Here is a 17,028-nt window from a genome sequence, read left to right on the forward strand (position 1 = left end):
AACTCTCAATAAAAGCCATTCTGGAGGGGCTCAGGACTCACTCTGGCAGTGTTCCTGTGTTCCAGAACCATCCATCCACCGCAGGGTCGGTCTTTCTCTTCCTGGGAAGAACAAGGGCCATTGATACAGAGGTTGAGACCTCCGCAAGTAACCTTCTACTGTGACAGAGCTTGACTGTGACAGAATCACAGAGGTGGGCAGAAGAGGGTTTTCTTCCTTTCGAAGTCCTCAAGGACAAAAGAGAAGAAATAAGCAGAAATAACTATTAATAAACGTTCCACCACCTGCTAGCCACGTGACTTTTTGGAGAAGTTATTCTTACTCTGTTAAAGGCCTCTGCCTCTTCAGTTGTAAAAAAGAGAAAAAAGATAACACCATCTACTGCACAGGGTTATTATGAAGATTAAACAGGATAATGTGTAAGTGTAAGGAATGTGCAATCTGGTATTCAATGATTACGTCTCTTCAGATACCAAATTCATAAACAAAAAAAAAGGCTAGCAACAATTACGTGAGGTTTAAAAGTTTATTTTATAAACATGTCAATTATACAAATGAGAAACAAGTTTCAGAAATTGATTGCTGTATATAGTAATAAAGCATAAGCTATTATAGAAAAATTGACATAGATGTACGTAAGTACTTACAAAGGTAATTATTGTCTTCCTAGTCTATGAAGATAAAAAAAAATATTACTTATGCTATCACAAAAGACATACCCTTACAGGTAAAAAAAAAAAAAATCTCTACTAGATAACAGTAATTTAAAAAATTTAGCACATCTACAACTATTTAGTCAAAACTTGATTTTCATTGACTCAACATTTATCATTTAAATGCAAATTCAAAATAAGCTTGGATGGCAAAAAACATTTACTCTGTTAGGTACAAAATGAAACCGCATGATCTAGTTCCTGCTCTCAGTTAATGACTGCAGAACAGACTGCTTAAGTGTTGTGGGAAAAAAGACCTGCCCGAGGACCAGAGGAGAGAACACCTCGATCTCATTCACAAGTACTGTGTAGGGAGCGAGAAGCCCCAGGCTCATATCTCAGCTCCAGGAAGTCACCAAAACCTTTAGAGTTCATCTGTAAAAATGGGATGATGATATGAACACTGTTTACCATACACTGTTGCTGTGAAAAGCATTCATTCAATAAATGCCCACTGCAGGACTTCCCTGGTGGTCCAGTGGTTAAGACTCCACCTTCCAACACAGGGGGTGCGGGTTTGATCCCTGGTTGGGGAACTAAGATCCCACATGTTGCACAGTGCGGCCGAAAAAAAAAAAAAAAGGAAATGCCCACTTCATGCCCATTCTGTACTTCTGTACTAGGTAGTGTGTTAAGGGCTGAGATAGAGCAGGACAAGGCACATTTCGATACAGAGCTCAGTATGGGTAGGTGCTGAGGCTGTGCACACACAAGGGCTGGGTACTGCTGGATATATCATTCCCACTGAGCCACTGGCCCTCTCAATGAGTAATCTTCAGGCATAGTTAAGGAGTTAAAAAAGATTCTTTTAAAAGGCTAAACAAAAAGTTTTGTCTCTTTTCTGCCACACATTTTTGGAATTAGATCAGTGATTTGGGCCTGTGGTGTGCATCAGAATGATCTGTGATGCTCAGTACAAGTGCTGATGCCAGGCCCCACCCAAAGCTTACAGTTTCAGACCCAACGGGGGGCCTGGCAGTTCTGAAGTACACTCTTCAATTAAGAACACTCTATTTTAAAGTCTGATAAAACGTTAAAAGCACTGTGAATGCAAATGTGGATACATCGTATTAACAGTCAAAAAGTATAGCTAGTATAACACAAAATGTATAATATTTTTGTGATTATAAAGTCCATCAAGTGTTACAAAGCCATTTAAGAGTTCTCACTAAAAGCTTCTACCAAAAACACAATGGAACAAAAAATAGCACTATGGCAGTGGTGCCCTCAGCTTGCAGAAGCCTTTACCTGCTGATATTGTTTGCAACCTGTGTGTGTATGTACATGTGCTTCTGTCCTTCAGGGGACGAAAAGAGCTCAAGCTCATCAAGATTGTGAACTTTGCTATTACTTTTAATATTGAACAACTAACCTTTTAACCCAGTGGTCCCCAACCTTTTTGGCACCAGGGACCGGTTTCATGGAAGACAATTTTTCCACAGAAGGAGGGGTGCGGGGTGGTTCAGGCGGTAACGTGAGCGACGGAGAGCGGTGGAGAGCGGCAGATTAAGCTTCGCTTGCTTACCCACCACTCACCTCCTGCTGTGCGCCCGGTTCCTAACAGGCCATGGACTGCTACTGGTCCATGGCCCAGGGGTTGAGGACCCCTGTTTTAACTGGAAATTTTACTGAATACTACTACAAACAAAGCAAACTGACGCAACATGGCTTACAACATAAACCTTAAGGTGAAAAGGACTAGAATAGAGCCCTGGCTTCACTTTCTGCACCTGTAGCACTGGGAAGGTTGCTTAACTTATCTGGGTGTCAGTTCCTGCACCTTAGTAAAATGAAATAACAGTGCCTTGCTCCAGAATTGCTGAGTATTAAATGGAGAAAATTAAGAAAACTATAAGCCATCATAGAAACATTAACTATTTTTAGTATTCATTTAAAAATCTAGTACAATTATAATTTGCCCAAAAAACCCTTAAAACTCATTTAAGTGTGTATTTTAAAGCTATATCTGTAAGTATTATATAACATTAAAAACAATTTTTGGGAAAAAAAGTACACAATTACAAAGCAGTCCATGTTTACAAGGATTTACCATCAAAGCACTGTGTTCCCTTAGGCATATCATTTGACCTCTCTGGTCTCATCTGCCTCTCCTGTAAAATCTTTCTGCCAGAAGAGGATTCAACCATATCATCTCTGAGACCCCTTCCAGCTTCAGGATCTGTGGTTCACCACGACATTATAAATTTAACTCTTTTCTCCACTTAATTCCTTGCAAGGTGAAAACAAGGAAGAAAAATGGGTGTGTTTAAAGCATTTCCTATCAAATAAAAATTTTACAAGATTATGGACAAAATACTCAAATTTGGGGTCACACTGATAAAAGCCCAAATGGCCACTGTTTAAGAAAAAAGCTTAAACGATCCACCTTGGAGTCAGTAATTCATAATAAAGATGAAAAGTGCAGGAAAAAAATCAATTAGCAGAGGATCTTCGGCCTACAGAGAAAGCATGGTGATCAAGGAGTCTGGCCTAAGCACTTCAGGGCATCCCTGATAAAACAGTGGTCCACACCTTCCAAAGCAAGTCAAAACCACTTAAAAGAGAGAAGTAGCTAATGAAAACCTACAACCCAAGATTCATAGGCTCAAGAGAAGCAATTGTATTTATATAATTTAAGCAATTCTGCAAAGAGTTTTTTAATACACATTTAAGCATGGTTTACTTGTTTCAAATCGCGATACTCTTTATGCACTTGACCTGATACTCTCAGAAACTGGTGCCTCCTCGGACCATCTATACCGAGTAGGGCACAAACAGTTCAATACCCACCCACCCAACCACTCGCTTCCGACCTACAGGCTCTCCGCTCTGTCATTGCTTCCTCAATCAACACAGAGGTTTCAGCTCGGCGGGGGCCGGGGTGGAGGACGTCACAGCGAGAACACAGCCCCTACCCGGCCTCGAGGAGCTCGCGGGCCCCCGGGAGGGGCGGGCTGGCCCCCGAATAACGGTACCCGGCGTTCCTGGCCTTCGAAAACGACCAACCAACCCCTTACCCCGACGACCTCGGCATTTAACCTACATGGTGGCCCTGCAGCGGTGCGGACCCAGTCGGGTCAGACACCCCGGCGAACTGCGCGAAACCCTGCAACCTGCACCCTGCGCCCGCCGCCGCCGGGCCGCCAAGGGGCCGGACGGAGCAGCGCGACCGCCGCGTTCCGTTGCGCGCGCGCGCTTCAGCCAATCGCGTGCTCGCCCGCCCCCCGCGGCCGCGGCGAGGCTGGCTCTGGGAAGAGGAAGAAGAACATTCGCCCTCCTCCTACCAGCGCGCGGGCGGCGGCGGCGGCGGCACCGGGGTCACGAACTCTGACCTTTCACTGACAAAAACAATAACAAACCCCTCCTTCCCCGCGACCCCGGCGGCGCCTCCGGGCCCGCCCTCGCCGCCCCACTCCCACCTGGGCGTCTCGTCTCTCGCCCGCTGACCTGCGAGCCCGCGGCCCGGGGCTCCCGCCATCCGCCGACGCCGGGAAGCCGGCCTCCCCGCGCCCTGCCCTCCGCGCCGGGGGCCGCCCGCCGCAGACACGGGACCTGCTTCGAGGTCGCTTTGGCGCCAAATCCTGAGGTAAAATTGAAAAAAGGCCGGGGCGGGCTCGGGCCGGCGGCGGAGGGGGCGGTCCTGGCGCGCGGACATGGAGGCGCCGCGGCGGCGGCTGAACCCGACCCTTTTACCTTTGCCACGGGGCGGCGGCGCCGGCGCCAACCGCTTTGCATAGTGGGCCGGGCCGCTCCCCTCCCCTCCCCGCCCGCGGCCGGCGAAGCGAGCGGTCTACCCCTGTCCGGCCTGGCCGGCACGAGGGTGGGGGCGGAGGGGGACGGCCGCGGCCCCGCCTCACAGTTGGCCCTCCGCCAACGCCGCCATTTTGTTCTCGGCGGAGATGGCTCCTGCTGGGCCACGCTCCCCTCCTCCTCCTCTATCGCCTCCTCCTTTCTGCAGTCCCTCCTTCTCTCGCTCCCCGGCTCCTGTACCCTCCGCTTCCCGCCCGCAGTTGGCGGCCGCTGCGGCCCAACCGCCGTTTTTTCCTGAAGGGGAGGGTGGAGGAAAGGGAGGAAGGCGGGTGCGGGCGCGAGCTTGTGAGCGACAGCTGGGCGGGCCAGTTGGCGCCCAGATAGGAGGGCCGGGGCCCCCGCGGCGCCGCCCCCCGAGGCTTTGCTGACTGGATCTGTCGGCAGGGGGCGGTCCCCGCGCGTCGCGGGAGCCCTGGCGGGGTGGGAGCAGAAGCCGGGGCGCGACGTGGGGCCAGGGCGCCGGGGGCGGGGCGGGGGCGCGGCCGGGTGAGCGTGGCCCGGGCGCGTCCTCCGCGTGGAACGCGTCCAGAATGAGTGCTGTGGAACAATAGTAATAAGGGTGTTGAAGCATCCTGAACCCAGGGCGCTGGCTCGTGGGAAGGGCTTTTTGGAATCCGGACACCTTAGGGCTCCTGCCCGTATGAGGCTCAATTTCATCGACTGTGAAATGGGAGGATGGGCGTTCTTGCCAGGCCGGACCTCCCTTCTCAGATCGTTTGAGGGGCTCAACTCAGAAAATGGAGTCCAGGCTACTTTCCGAACCTCAGAGTAATGCAAAAATGGTGTTGTTGTTGAAAATGGAGTGTGGAGCCTCCCGGAGTGGAAAGCCTAAGGGTATTGAGGGCTTGAGAGAACAGAGGAGAATCTGGAGTGTTCTCTCATCATTCGTTGATTACATACGTATTTGCTTAGTCTGGGGCACTGGGGATACATCCAGAGAACCAGCTAGACCAGGCCCCTGCCCTCCTATAATTGGGGGTAGGGTGAATAGACAATTAAAGAGGTGATTTCGGAGAGTGGTAAATCCTGTGGAGGAAGTGAAGTGAAACTGGATGTGTTGAAAGCCTGACGCAACTGCGATTGAATGGTCGGGGAAGGCCTCCGTGAGGACGTGATGTTTGAATGGAGGAACCCAAGGAAGGAATAGCGTGAGAGAGAAAACAGCAAATGCAAAGCCCCAGGAGGGAAGGCGTTTGGTGTGAGTGAGGCTGGAGAACTCGTTCGTTGTCCCGTCCATTATTCCCCTCTACCTCCAGGCTGAGGTATGTGAAATACGACAAACGTGGTGGAGAATAAATCTCTAATTTAATAATCAACGAGAGAGTCAAGGAAAATATAGCCGTGAAATGAATAGCTGTTGAATACGTGACTTGGTGGAAAGCCTCAGAAAATCACTTTACTTCCAGATTCAAATCCTTTGTCATTCCCTTGTGTTCATCCTTAATTCCTCAAATATTTCCTGAGCCCCCCTATTACCCAGGCGCTAGTTGACTAAGACATTGGTGGGTGTCAAGTATGTGAATATAGTTCTATACACCTGAGTTCTGTTCTCTCCCTCTTTCCCTAATACATCTGCATACATACACATACCCACACAAATGTTGTAGGCAGAAGCTAAATAGTGTTGTGGGTAACAGTGCCAATATTTACTAGCCTTGTGATTCTGAGTAAGTTATTTAACTTTTTGGAGGCTCATTGTCCTCATCTGGACAGTAAATAGAACCTTCCTTCTAGAATTGAGGATTAAATGAGTTTAATGTAACTAAGGAGCTTAGAAAAGTGACGTATAGTAAATGCTCACAATTGGAGTTTTTGTTGTCATGAAGCACTAGCTGTCTGGTAAAGACATTGGACTGATTAAGTGATGCAAACAATGAGATTTTTAGGCAGTGTGGTGTAGGGGCAAAACACTGCATTAGAACACGGGGGTACTAGTTTTGGCTCTTCTGCTTTCAGCTAGTCACTTGGCATCCAGACCAAAAGTTTATTTAGAAAAAAAAGTAGTGTAACTAATACTATTAACAAAAGTGTGGGGTGCTTTACAATTTACAGAATTCTCTTACAGGCATTATAGTGTTAAAGCCCTAGCAGGATATAATGGTAGAGGTCCTTTGCCTGCTCCCGATTTTAAAACCTTTCTAAGACTTTACGTCATTTTCTTATCCCTGTATCCCTAGCTCCCTGTGCATGAAACACACTGGCCTGCCTTCAGTTTTCTTGAAAGTGTGGCTTACCTTTACCCCAGGCCCTTTCAGATGATGTTCCCTCAGCCTGTAGTCCTCATTTGCCCCCTGCCCCCCCCACCCCCCATACACCTTAGTCCTGCAGATGTCAGCTTGAGCATCTCTTCCTCAGGGAATCGCTCTCTGATGCCCAGTGCCAGTCTAGATCAGATTCTTTTACTTTACATTGTGTTCTTTTCCTTTTTTTTTTTTTTTTTTTTTTTTTTTTTTTTGCGGTACACGGGCCTCTCACTGTTGTGGCCTCTCCCGATGCAGAGCGCAGGCTCCGGACGCGCAGGCTCAGCGGCCATGGCTCACGGGCCCAGACGCTCTGCGGCATGTGGGATCCTCCCGGACCGGGGCACGAACCTGTGTCCCCTGCATCGGCAGGCGGACTCTCAACCACTGCGCCACCAGGGAAGCCCTTCTTTTCCTTTTTAACGTTTATCTCATTTCATAGTTACACTCCATAATGTGATTGTTTGATTGATACCTGTTCCCCTTACCTTATGAGAGCAGGAATCATTCTGGGCACCATTATATTTCCAGCACTTAGCAGAGTGCCTGGCACTACTTGTTGAGTGAATGAATAGTTTATAATTTATGATATCACTGCTAACTAAGTTGCTGCTCATTGATGGTGCCTTTTTATGTGGGCTTGTTAGCAATTCAGAAGCAGTGCCAGCAATAAAATAAATATCTGTTATGGTATTTGGATGAATTCAGGAAGTGGTTCCTCACAGATATGGCACTGCCTGCAAACTTGAATATGGGTAAGATAACCCACATAAATCCTTTTTTACACACTTAATATGTTGGTTTATGGGCGGTCTTTTTGAGACAAGAAATAGATAATTTAATAATTAGTTGTATTACAAGGTAAATTACATGAAAGTTAATGAGTTTGCATGGAACTCATTAATAAACAGCCAGAAATAATCATGCCATTTACTTTAACTGAAAAATCAAAGCACCAGTGTGATTTTCTTGAAATAAAAAATGCTGGTCTTATTCTACCACAGGAGATCAAAGAACAGAGAAGACTTAATGGGTTTGCAGAGAGTTGGGAGTTCAGCCTCTGTAGCCATTAATTTAAAATGGTTATCTTGGGCTTCCCTGGTGGCGCAGTGGTTGAGAGTCTGCCTGCTGATGCAGGGGACATGGGTTCGTGCCCCGGTCCGGGAAGATCCCACATGCCACGGAGCGGCTGGGCCCGTGAGCCATGGCCGCTGAGCCTGCGCGTCTGGAGCCTGTGCTCCGCAACGGGAGAGGCCACAACAGTGAGAGGCCCACGTACCGCAAAAAAAAAAAAAAATCTTTCCAAAGATAAATTGATTCATGCAATGGAATTATTGAAAATCACCTTGTAATTGCTTTACCAAGTTTAAAAGCACATTTTGCCAGGTATATATCAAGCTTCTGCTTAAAAGCATGATAAATAGAAAAGTTTTGTTGACTTATATAATACAGATTTTACAAATAAAGTGTTGTGGTATTTTTAAAACAACAGCCACCCTTTTATTTATTTATTTTTGGATGTTTCTTTTCTATCCTGTTCAAGGATTTTTTGGTATCACTTGTTCAATCCAACACTTCTGATTCCTTGAACTACCTAATTCAGGGTAACCAAAGAACTGATAGTTTAATGAAAAAGCTAAATATATATATTTATATGTATGTGTATATTATCTTATAACATTAAATTACTTATTTATTGCTTTCAACAGTTGTATTTATGGTGACCTTGAAGTTTTGCTTTCATGCACATGCCTTTACAGAAAGAAGGAAAACCCTATGTGTAATAACGTCACTTCATGAGGACTTCTGGGAAGTTTTAGCATGTGTCTCCAAGGAGTCAAGTGACAGTGTATCGCCTGTCTCTGGAACCTTGAGTGGGTAGCCTCTCTGAGGCTTATACATTCCCCAGTTGTAAAATGGGGAGGCGGGGAGCCAACACTGAGATTTGGGTCAGAAACAGGGACCAGTTGTTATCCAGATGGCATAGAGAGCAAGGCAGGTGGGCCTGTGTGGATCAGCCCACCTTCAACGTTGGCCCTGAACACTGGCCTCATGTGTCTAGCTGCCTGACTGTCTCCACGTATTAGGGGCTTTCATTTGGGATTTTTATCCCTGAGTTTGCTTACCTATGTGCCATGTGCTCCTTTAGTCCCAAAGCACCTCCTAGAGCAGATACTAGTCCCCCTTAATCAATACTGCATAGGGGGAATTTGGGAAGGAATCAGTCTTAAGGCTCATCAAGTCTAGCCTCACACCTGATGCAAAACTCACCTGTCAGAGGTTAGTTTATCTCTTTTCACTTTATTGCTGGTTATGAGCAGCTTAGATGTAGACTTTTTCCCTCCATGTATTATTATCATCTTTAACCTAATCTGTCACACGTTGTAAAAGATATGCTCTTACCTGTTGGAGTTTCACTTGCCTCAACCTAATAGGCCTGGGGGCTGAGATTCTCTTTGTGACTCTGTCCCATCCTGCCATTCCTTCCCCATATCCCTTGTCACGCACTGCTGCTACTTGCTTCCCATCCTTTCTTCAGGTGCCCTGAGTGCTAGAGCTTTAAGCGGCAGGGGCTCTGTACAAAAAGGCAAGACTCCCTGGGAACAGTCAACTAGCATAGCTCACAGTGATGGTGGGGGGAGTGGATAGAAGACATTAAAGTCCAGATCAGGGCATTGGCATAGGGTACTGCTAGGGGGACAGAAAGAGCAGATTCATACCCCAGCATCTGGGAGTCTTGGAGCAGAGGGATGGGAAGGGAATTGTTAAGGATGGGAAAGGAACAGGCTAGCTCAGATGCTCAGCTATCTTTCTGATTACCCCTGGGCTCCAGGTAGCCTATAATCATGAAACCCAGCCTCAGGGACAGAGTGTGATACCTCTTCCACTCTAATAAGAGGCCTGAAGTCCATAATAGGAGGTGAAACCTTTCATTCCAAAATTATCGACAGTAACCCTGATGATTCTAATCCCTGGAAGTGTTAACATGTTGATAGGGGGGAATTTCTGCCAATGATAGAAGAGCATATCATTCTCTCACTGGATTAGTGGAAGGTATGAGAGAAGGTGTTGGGGCCTGGAAAATGAAGTGAATGCTATTCAAAGAGTGGGGAGAGAAATGAGAGGCTGGCAGGGCCAGACACAAACTTGAAGGTTTTATGGTTTTACTGGGAGCCACCTTACTTACCTTTTTTTTTTTATGCGTTACGCGGGCCTCTCACTGTTGTGGCCTCTCCCGTTGCGGAGGACAGGCTCCGGACGCGCAGGCTCAGCGGCCATGGCTCACGGGCCCAGCCGCTCCGCGGCACGTGGGATCCTCCCAGACCGGGGCACGAACCCGTGTCCCCTGCATCGGCAGGCGGACTCTCAACCACTGCGCCACCAGGGAAGCCCCACCTTACTTACCTTTATTGTTCATGTTTGAATAGAAGCTACACCAAAAAAAAGAGAAAAGTTTCTTACCTGGCTGCCCACACATGCACCTCCAATAAAAATTCCAATAACTGCCTACCTCTATGTGGCAGGCAGGTCTCCACTGAGAAAGATAGACAGCTGAGATTGGATGGCCTTTAAGAAGTTAAACAATGCCAGCAGGCTTCAGGATGCAGTTCCCCTGGTGGTATTTATTGTACAGTGAATCTGATTATGTATTATTTGTAGAACATTACAGAAATGTCATTTGTACTGCCCTCATTCTCTTTCTCTCCACTCATCCATTGCTTCTGCAATAATGCTTCCTTCTACTAGGTGGATGAGGTGAATAAGCCTGGAATTACTGAAAAGTCACCTTTTACCAAGATTAAAAGCACAAATCTCAAAGTGCATGTCAGCCTTTGGCTGAAAAGAGTGGTAATTAGGATATGTTTGATGACATAATTAATACAGTACAGATTTTTTTTAAGAAATTTTAAATTTATAACATATGTCTCTTTTCTGAAGAGGTAAAAGAGTCGGTTTTTTAAAGTAGGAAAATTTTCAAAAGGCATGTACAGATCTTCCTTGACTTATGATGGGGTTATTTGTAAGTTGAAAATATGTCGAGGGGACTTCCCTGGTGGCGCAGTGGTTAGGAGTCCGCCTGCCAGTGAAGGGGACACGGGTTTGAGCCCTGGTCCAGGAGGATCCCACATGCTGCGGAGCACCTGGGCCTGTGCGCCACAACTACTGAGCATGCTCTCTGGAGCCCACAAGCCACAACTGCTGAAGCCTGTGCTCCACAACAAGAGAAGCCACCGCAAGGACAAGCCTACGTACCGCAACGAAGAGTAGCCCCCACTCGCCGCGACTAGAGAAAGACCACGCGCAGCAACAAGACCCAACGCAGCCATTAATTAATTAAAAAAGAAAATATATTCGAAAATGCATTTGATACACCTAACCTACCAAACATCGTAACTTAGCCTTGTCTACCTTAAACATGCTCAGAACACTTACATTAGCCTGCAGTTGGGCAAAATCATCTAACAGAAAGTCTATCTTATAATTAAGTATTGAATATCTCCAGTAATTTATATTGAAAGTGAAAAACAGAACAGTTGTAAGTGTAGTGGTTGTTTGATCACGTGGCTGACTGGGAGCTGTAGCTGGCAATGCCCAGCATCATGAGAGAGGATCGTAACTTTATACTGCTAGCCCGGGAAGAGATCAAAATTCAAAAATCAAAGTACAATTTCTACTGAAGGCATATCACTTTCACACCATGATAAAGTTGAAAAATCGTAAGTCAAGCCACCCTAAGTCAGGGACCATCGGTACAGGAGTGTTCATAGGAACACCAGTCTTAAGAGCTCCAGACTAGAAACAGTCTAAATGTTCATCAGCTATAGAATGGATAAGTAAATTGTGGCATAGTCATATGTTGGAATACTATACAGGGATGAAAATGCACTGACTACTCGTGGTTATCACAACAATGAGGAAAAGAATCCAGACACACAAAAAATATATTAACATACAGCCCAAAAACAAGCAAAACGAATCCATGATAGTGAAAGTCAGGAGAGAAGGGAAGTAAGGGACTCTGAGGGCGTACAAGGGAGCCTTTTAAGGTGCTAGTAATGTTCTATTTTCTGATGTGAGTGGTGTTCTCTGAATGAAAATTCATTGGGCTGTTTCATTTATGATTTGTACACTTTTGTATTTGCATGTTATACTTCAGTAAAAAATTTTACTTTAAAAATCATGATAAAATTATCCTCACTGTTTGAATCAATATGATTATTATGTAGGTAAAATTGTAAGGGAAAGGTGTGTTCAAGTTCTAAAGGAACTGTCATGTTACTGTCCTGGTGGAGCTAGGTCAGAAATTTCTGTGAGTAATACTGAAACATCAATCACATATTTAGGAATTAGTGGTTATATAAATGAGTTATTAAATCATCAAGCTTATTGATGGAAGCAGCTTGTTCCTTTGGATAACTAATTGGTCTCCTGTCACTCTTTAAAATTCTCTTCTCTTGACTTCCTCTTCTGGGAAACTATTTTGAAGGGCGCTGTGGTGCAGAGGTTTTATTTTTTATTTTATTTTTTAAAATATTCATTCATTCATTCATTTGACTGCGCCGGGTCTTATTTGCAGCATGGGGGTTCTTCATTGCGACATGCGAGATCTTTTAGGTGCCATGTACGGGATCTTTAGTTGCAGCATGCAGGATCTAGTTCCCTGACCAAGGATCGAACCTGGATCGCCTGCATTGGGAGCACAGACTCTTAACCACTGGACCACCAGGGAAGTCCCTGGTGCAGAGGTTTTAGAGTCAAAGAGACCTGAGTTAGAATCCCAGGTTTACCTCTTTCCAGCTGGATGACTTGGAACAAGTTGATTAAACTTCTGAGTCTCCGTTTTTTTCTGTCTGCATTGGTGCAGCTAATAATACCTACTCAGAAGGTATGTTAAGGATTAAACGATGCCTAGTTTGATATAAGGCACGTTGTAGGTTCTCAGAAAATCTGTCCTGCTTTCCTTCCATCCGTCTACCCCTGGGTCACACTAATAGAAACAAAGAAGGTGCGTTTCACCCTTACACTTGGGCCCTTGGTGAAACGAGGAAAGCTACCCACACTGTACAATGATATTTTAGGAAAGGTCTCCACACACAGACCTGTAGCACTGCTCTGGTAGCTAGGAACTCCATGTAGATGAGAACCACTTCTCTTCCCTGCAAGTCACTGCTCACCCATCTCCCCAGCCCCCACATACCATCGCTGCCCCTTTCTCGTAGCCCAGACTTGTAATATGGAAGAAACAAGTTTCCTGTGGGGGCAGGAAATCACCTTACCCAAAAGGTAAGTAATCTTTGAGTCTAACTAGTGTCAGGGTTTCTGACAGACAGGATGTATATCTCAACTTGACGGTAGAGACATCCCCGTAAGCATCTTTTATGTTGATGAACATCTACTAAATTATACTAAATCTGTCACATTATTTCCATTTCCTGTTTTCAAGTCTTGATCTATGATTTCAAGTCTTGAGCTATGTATTTCTCATTTTTTAATTCTTAGGCTATTTATATTTTTGTTTTTATTTTCCCATGAGTATAAAGAGAATTCTGACAATCTTAGCATAGTAAAACTTACACTGAATACCTTGTGCCTATCAAGAAGTTCTGTACCCAGTAGTATTTTGCAAATAGTTATTCGGTATTGGTTTATTTTTAAATATTTGTGAGATTTATCCTGATTCAGCCATTTCATTTCACTCAGTTGTGCAGTTTAATAGAATCAGTTATAAATGCTGTATGAGCATATAATGCATATACATATGTAGTTAAATTTCATGTGGATCTTTTGTCAAAATGAGAGACATATTCCTAATTATAATATGCATTTTACAGTTTGTTGTTGCTTTCAAATGTCTTTGAAATTTGTGCTAGTAGTAGCTCCCATGCATTGCATGCCTGCTGTGTGCCAGGCACAGTGTTAGGCCCTTTACATTGTATTAAGATCTATTCTGGGCTTCCCTGGTGGCGCAGTGGTTGAGTGTCCGCCTGCCGATGCAGGGGACACGGGTTCGTACCCTGGTCCGGGAAGATCCCACGTGCCGCAGAGCGGCTAGGCCTGTGAGCCATGGCCACTGAGCCTGTGCGTCCGGAGCCTGTGCTCCGCAATGGGAGAGGCCACAACAGTGAGAGGCCTGCATACCACAAAAAAGAAAGATCTATTCTTTTTTTTTTCCTTATTAATTTATTTTATTTATCTACTTTTGGCTGCATTGGGTCTTTGTTGCTGCGCACAGGCGAGCAGGGACTACTGTTCATTGAGGTGCGTGGACTTATTGCAGTGGCTTCTCTTGTTGCGGAGCATGGGCTCCAGGCGCTCGGGCTTCAGTAGTTGTGGCGTGTGGACTCTAGTGCACAGGCTCAGTAGTTGTGGCGCACGGGCTTAGTTGCTCTGCGGCACGTGGGATCTTCCTGGACCAGGGCTCGAACCCGTGTCCCTTGCATTGGCAGGTGGATTCTTAACCACTGCGCCACCAGGGAAGCCCCATGTATTAAGATCTATTCTTAATGATAACTTCATGCAGTTCAGCATCAGAGGAATTAACTTAGTGCCTGCCAGAGCCTCTAAACCCAGTATATTTGTTCAGAAGAGAAACTACCAAGGCAGTAAATATTTTGAATGTTATATGATTATGGGCCACGTAATACATAAATAAGGATGATGTGAATCAGTTGATTGTGAAGGGAAAGGTAGGCTCACCCATTCCTGTCAGTGAAGACAGAGTTTCCTTGTCCCAGGATTTGTTTATTGTTATTTGAGACATTGGCCTCTCAGCCTGCCCCTGTGGAGAGCATAGCTGGGCTGTTCTCTAACTCACTGGGATTCAGGTTCCCCCCGGGCCGAGCCTAGCTTTCACTGCAGTGGGGTTTGTAGCCCTCCGCTGAAACCAAAGACACTCTGGTTGCAAAGTTCGGTCAGCTGTACAATTTTCGTAAGTCTGGAAGAGTTGATTAAAGTCACCATTGTGTTCTCTGTATCTTTGCTGTTAAGAGTGACATTGATCTACTTGTATTTGAAAGAATTTATGTTATAAAACCTACTGCCACATGAGGCCAAGCATAATAGTTTTACTTGCGCCATTCTGTGGTCTGTATGACAGTTTTTATATACTGTGCCCTGTTGTCATTTCTGTGCTATACAGCAAGGACTCACTAGTTCAGGTTAAGTTTAAGAGTCTGCCTGCATCCATAGTCTTTGTTGCCACCACTTTCTAACTGGCCTCCCATAGACCGTCCTTTTCTATCATCTCCACACTGTCGCTCAAAGGATTTTTTTTTTTTTTTTTGAAGATCCAGATGTGATCACTACATTTCCCTACCAAACTTCTGATAGTTCTCATTGTCTACAGTGTCAGCCTTTCTCCTCCCATGACCTCTCCAACAATCCCCACCAGATTGCCTGCTGTTCCTCTACTGTGCCATTCTCATAACCTGCAGTTTGAGCTCTGCTTAGAATTCTCTCCCATCCGCCCTCTGTTTGCTTGCTAAATTCCCACTTGCCTTCAAGACCAGTCTAAATGGCTCCTGTCCTGTGAAGCTGTCATTGCTCTCAGAGGTGCTTCTTCCTTCGGACACTCTGTAGCATCTACATGGCACAGCTCTTAGTAGTTTCCTTCTTAAGTTCTTCAAGGACAAGTACTTTCTCCTCCTCTTCCTCCTCTTTTCCTTCTTCTTGTTGTTACTAATTCTCAGCGGCCAACTTATTGCTTAGTTATTTTTAAAGGGTTGATGGTGGTTGAACTTGATTAGTTTAAAACCACCATAGGAAAATATTCTGTAGTGTTTGTTGTTGTTGTTGTTTTAACTTAAGGTACTTGGTTTTATAGCTCTTTGGTTAATGAATTGGGAAACATTGTGGTCATTGGGGGCAGTCCTTCAGGGTTAGGAGATGAGTGGATCAAGCGCCAGCCTTTGAAGACTCAGGTTTCTGTTCCAAGAGCTGCTTTAGTGTTCAGTCCAGAGTACTTATGAATACAGTGCCTGGGGTATAGTAACCACTCAGTAAGTGTTAGTTACTCTACATTAGCCTGCTCAGCTCTACCAGCAAGGCTGTTTTGAAGTGCTTTGTCTAGTTTGTACTGGCAAAACAATAGGATTTTTTTGTTTTTCAAATTTCAAATGCAAAATTATATTGTGCTAGTGAATATGTAGACACGACCCACTGTTCCCTGGAGCTTTTCATTCTTGAAGGACACCCCCTCATTGATAACCACCTCCCAGTACCCTTTCCAAAGCTTTACCCTTCCTTCTCACTGTGTGTCTCAGCCTATGGCTGCGGTAGCCAGTAAAACAGGCTCTCAGGTGAATCTTACTCCTTGATATCCTGACATCCAGACACCCATAGTCTTTGTTAAATGTTTTCCCTCCCTTCTTAACATCACCAGAGGATGTTGTTTTACTTACTTCTTACATTGTGATACCTTAAAACTTGGAGGATCAAGCACCTCTTCTGGGAAACCCAATAGAAAGATATGCCTTTGTAATACTTTGTTATTTCTGTACTCTAATACTCACTAATATTTCCCTAACAATATTTTTGTAATACTCAAGTTCATGTATTTCTTGCATAAAACTGCAGTTAACAGCAATAGAAATGCTAATAACACCTAAAAGTGATAAAATTAATAGTCACAGCTGCATATTTGGGTTTTATTTCTTAATCTATTTGCTATCTTCATCCATTTGATTCTTTAGAGAGCTCTTATTTACTGTTTTGAGAAAAAAAGATTAGAACTCTGGACTTTTCACATGCAATAGTTGTGTTTTTAACAACAGTTGATTGACTTTTCTGGTACATGTGAAGTGATGCTTTTTTCCTTTATGCCTTATTAGTTGGAATCAAACTGTGAGTAGGGGAAAAGACCAGTGTTTCTCTGTGCTTTTTGTTCTAGAAACAAAGAAAAGTAAACAAAAGTTAAAAGTCTTGAATACTTATTAAAAGAATAAATAGCCAGAAACACTGCCTCCCCAGTCTTGGTCCTAATCCTGTTCTTAGAAGATGATTCACTGGCACTGGTGACCTGGTATCGTTATAGCAGTTGATGCAGTTTGTACTCTTAGAGTATATTGATCCTTGCAGGCAGGGCCGATTTCTTTTATATTTGTCACTCGGGGTTTCATGCTCCCATTTCTCTGTCATTACCATTTTGCCAATAAAATAATCTGAAGGGGAATTATGATAATAGAAGTGGCTGTCTAATACTGGATAGAATAACGTAGAAAGTTACCAGAGAGTGAAAAAGTTTATAGACATCAGTGCTTATAAAT

The 17,028-nt window shown here is 44.8% G+C and overlaps 1 protein-coding gene across 2 annotated transcripts in view; it reads left to right on the forward strand.

Moving 5' to 3' along the window:
- Nucleotides 1-4,010: 4,010 nt before the first annotated feature.
- NR2C2 (nuclear receptor subfamily 2 group C member 2) overlaps nucleotides 4,011-17,028 on the forward strand; it is a 77,867-nt gene continuing 64,849 nt past the window's right edge. For both annotated transcript variants that reach the window (XM_032649799.1, XM_032649800.1), the window contains exon 1: nucleotides 4,011-4,299. The gene's annotated coding sequence lies outside the window, so the exon portion shown is untranslated. The remainder of the gene's footprint in view (nucleotides 4,300-17,028) is intronic.

Source organism: Phocoena sinus, chromosome 11 (genome assembly GCF_008692025.1).
Source record: "Phocoena sinus isolate mPhoSin1 chromosome 11, mPhoSin1.pri, whole genome shotgun sequence".
NCBI lineage: Eukaryota > Metazoa > Chordata > Mammalia > Artiodactyla > Phocoenidae > Phocoena > Phocoena sinus.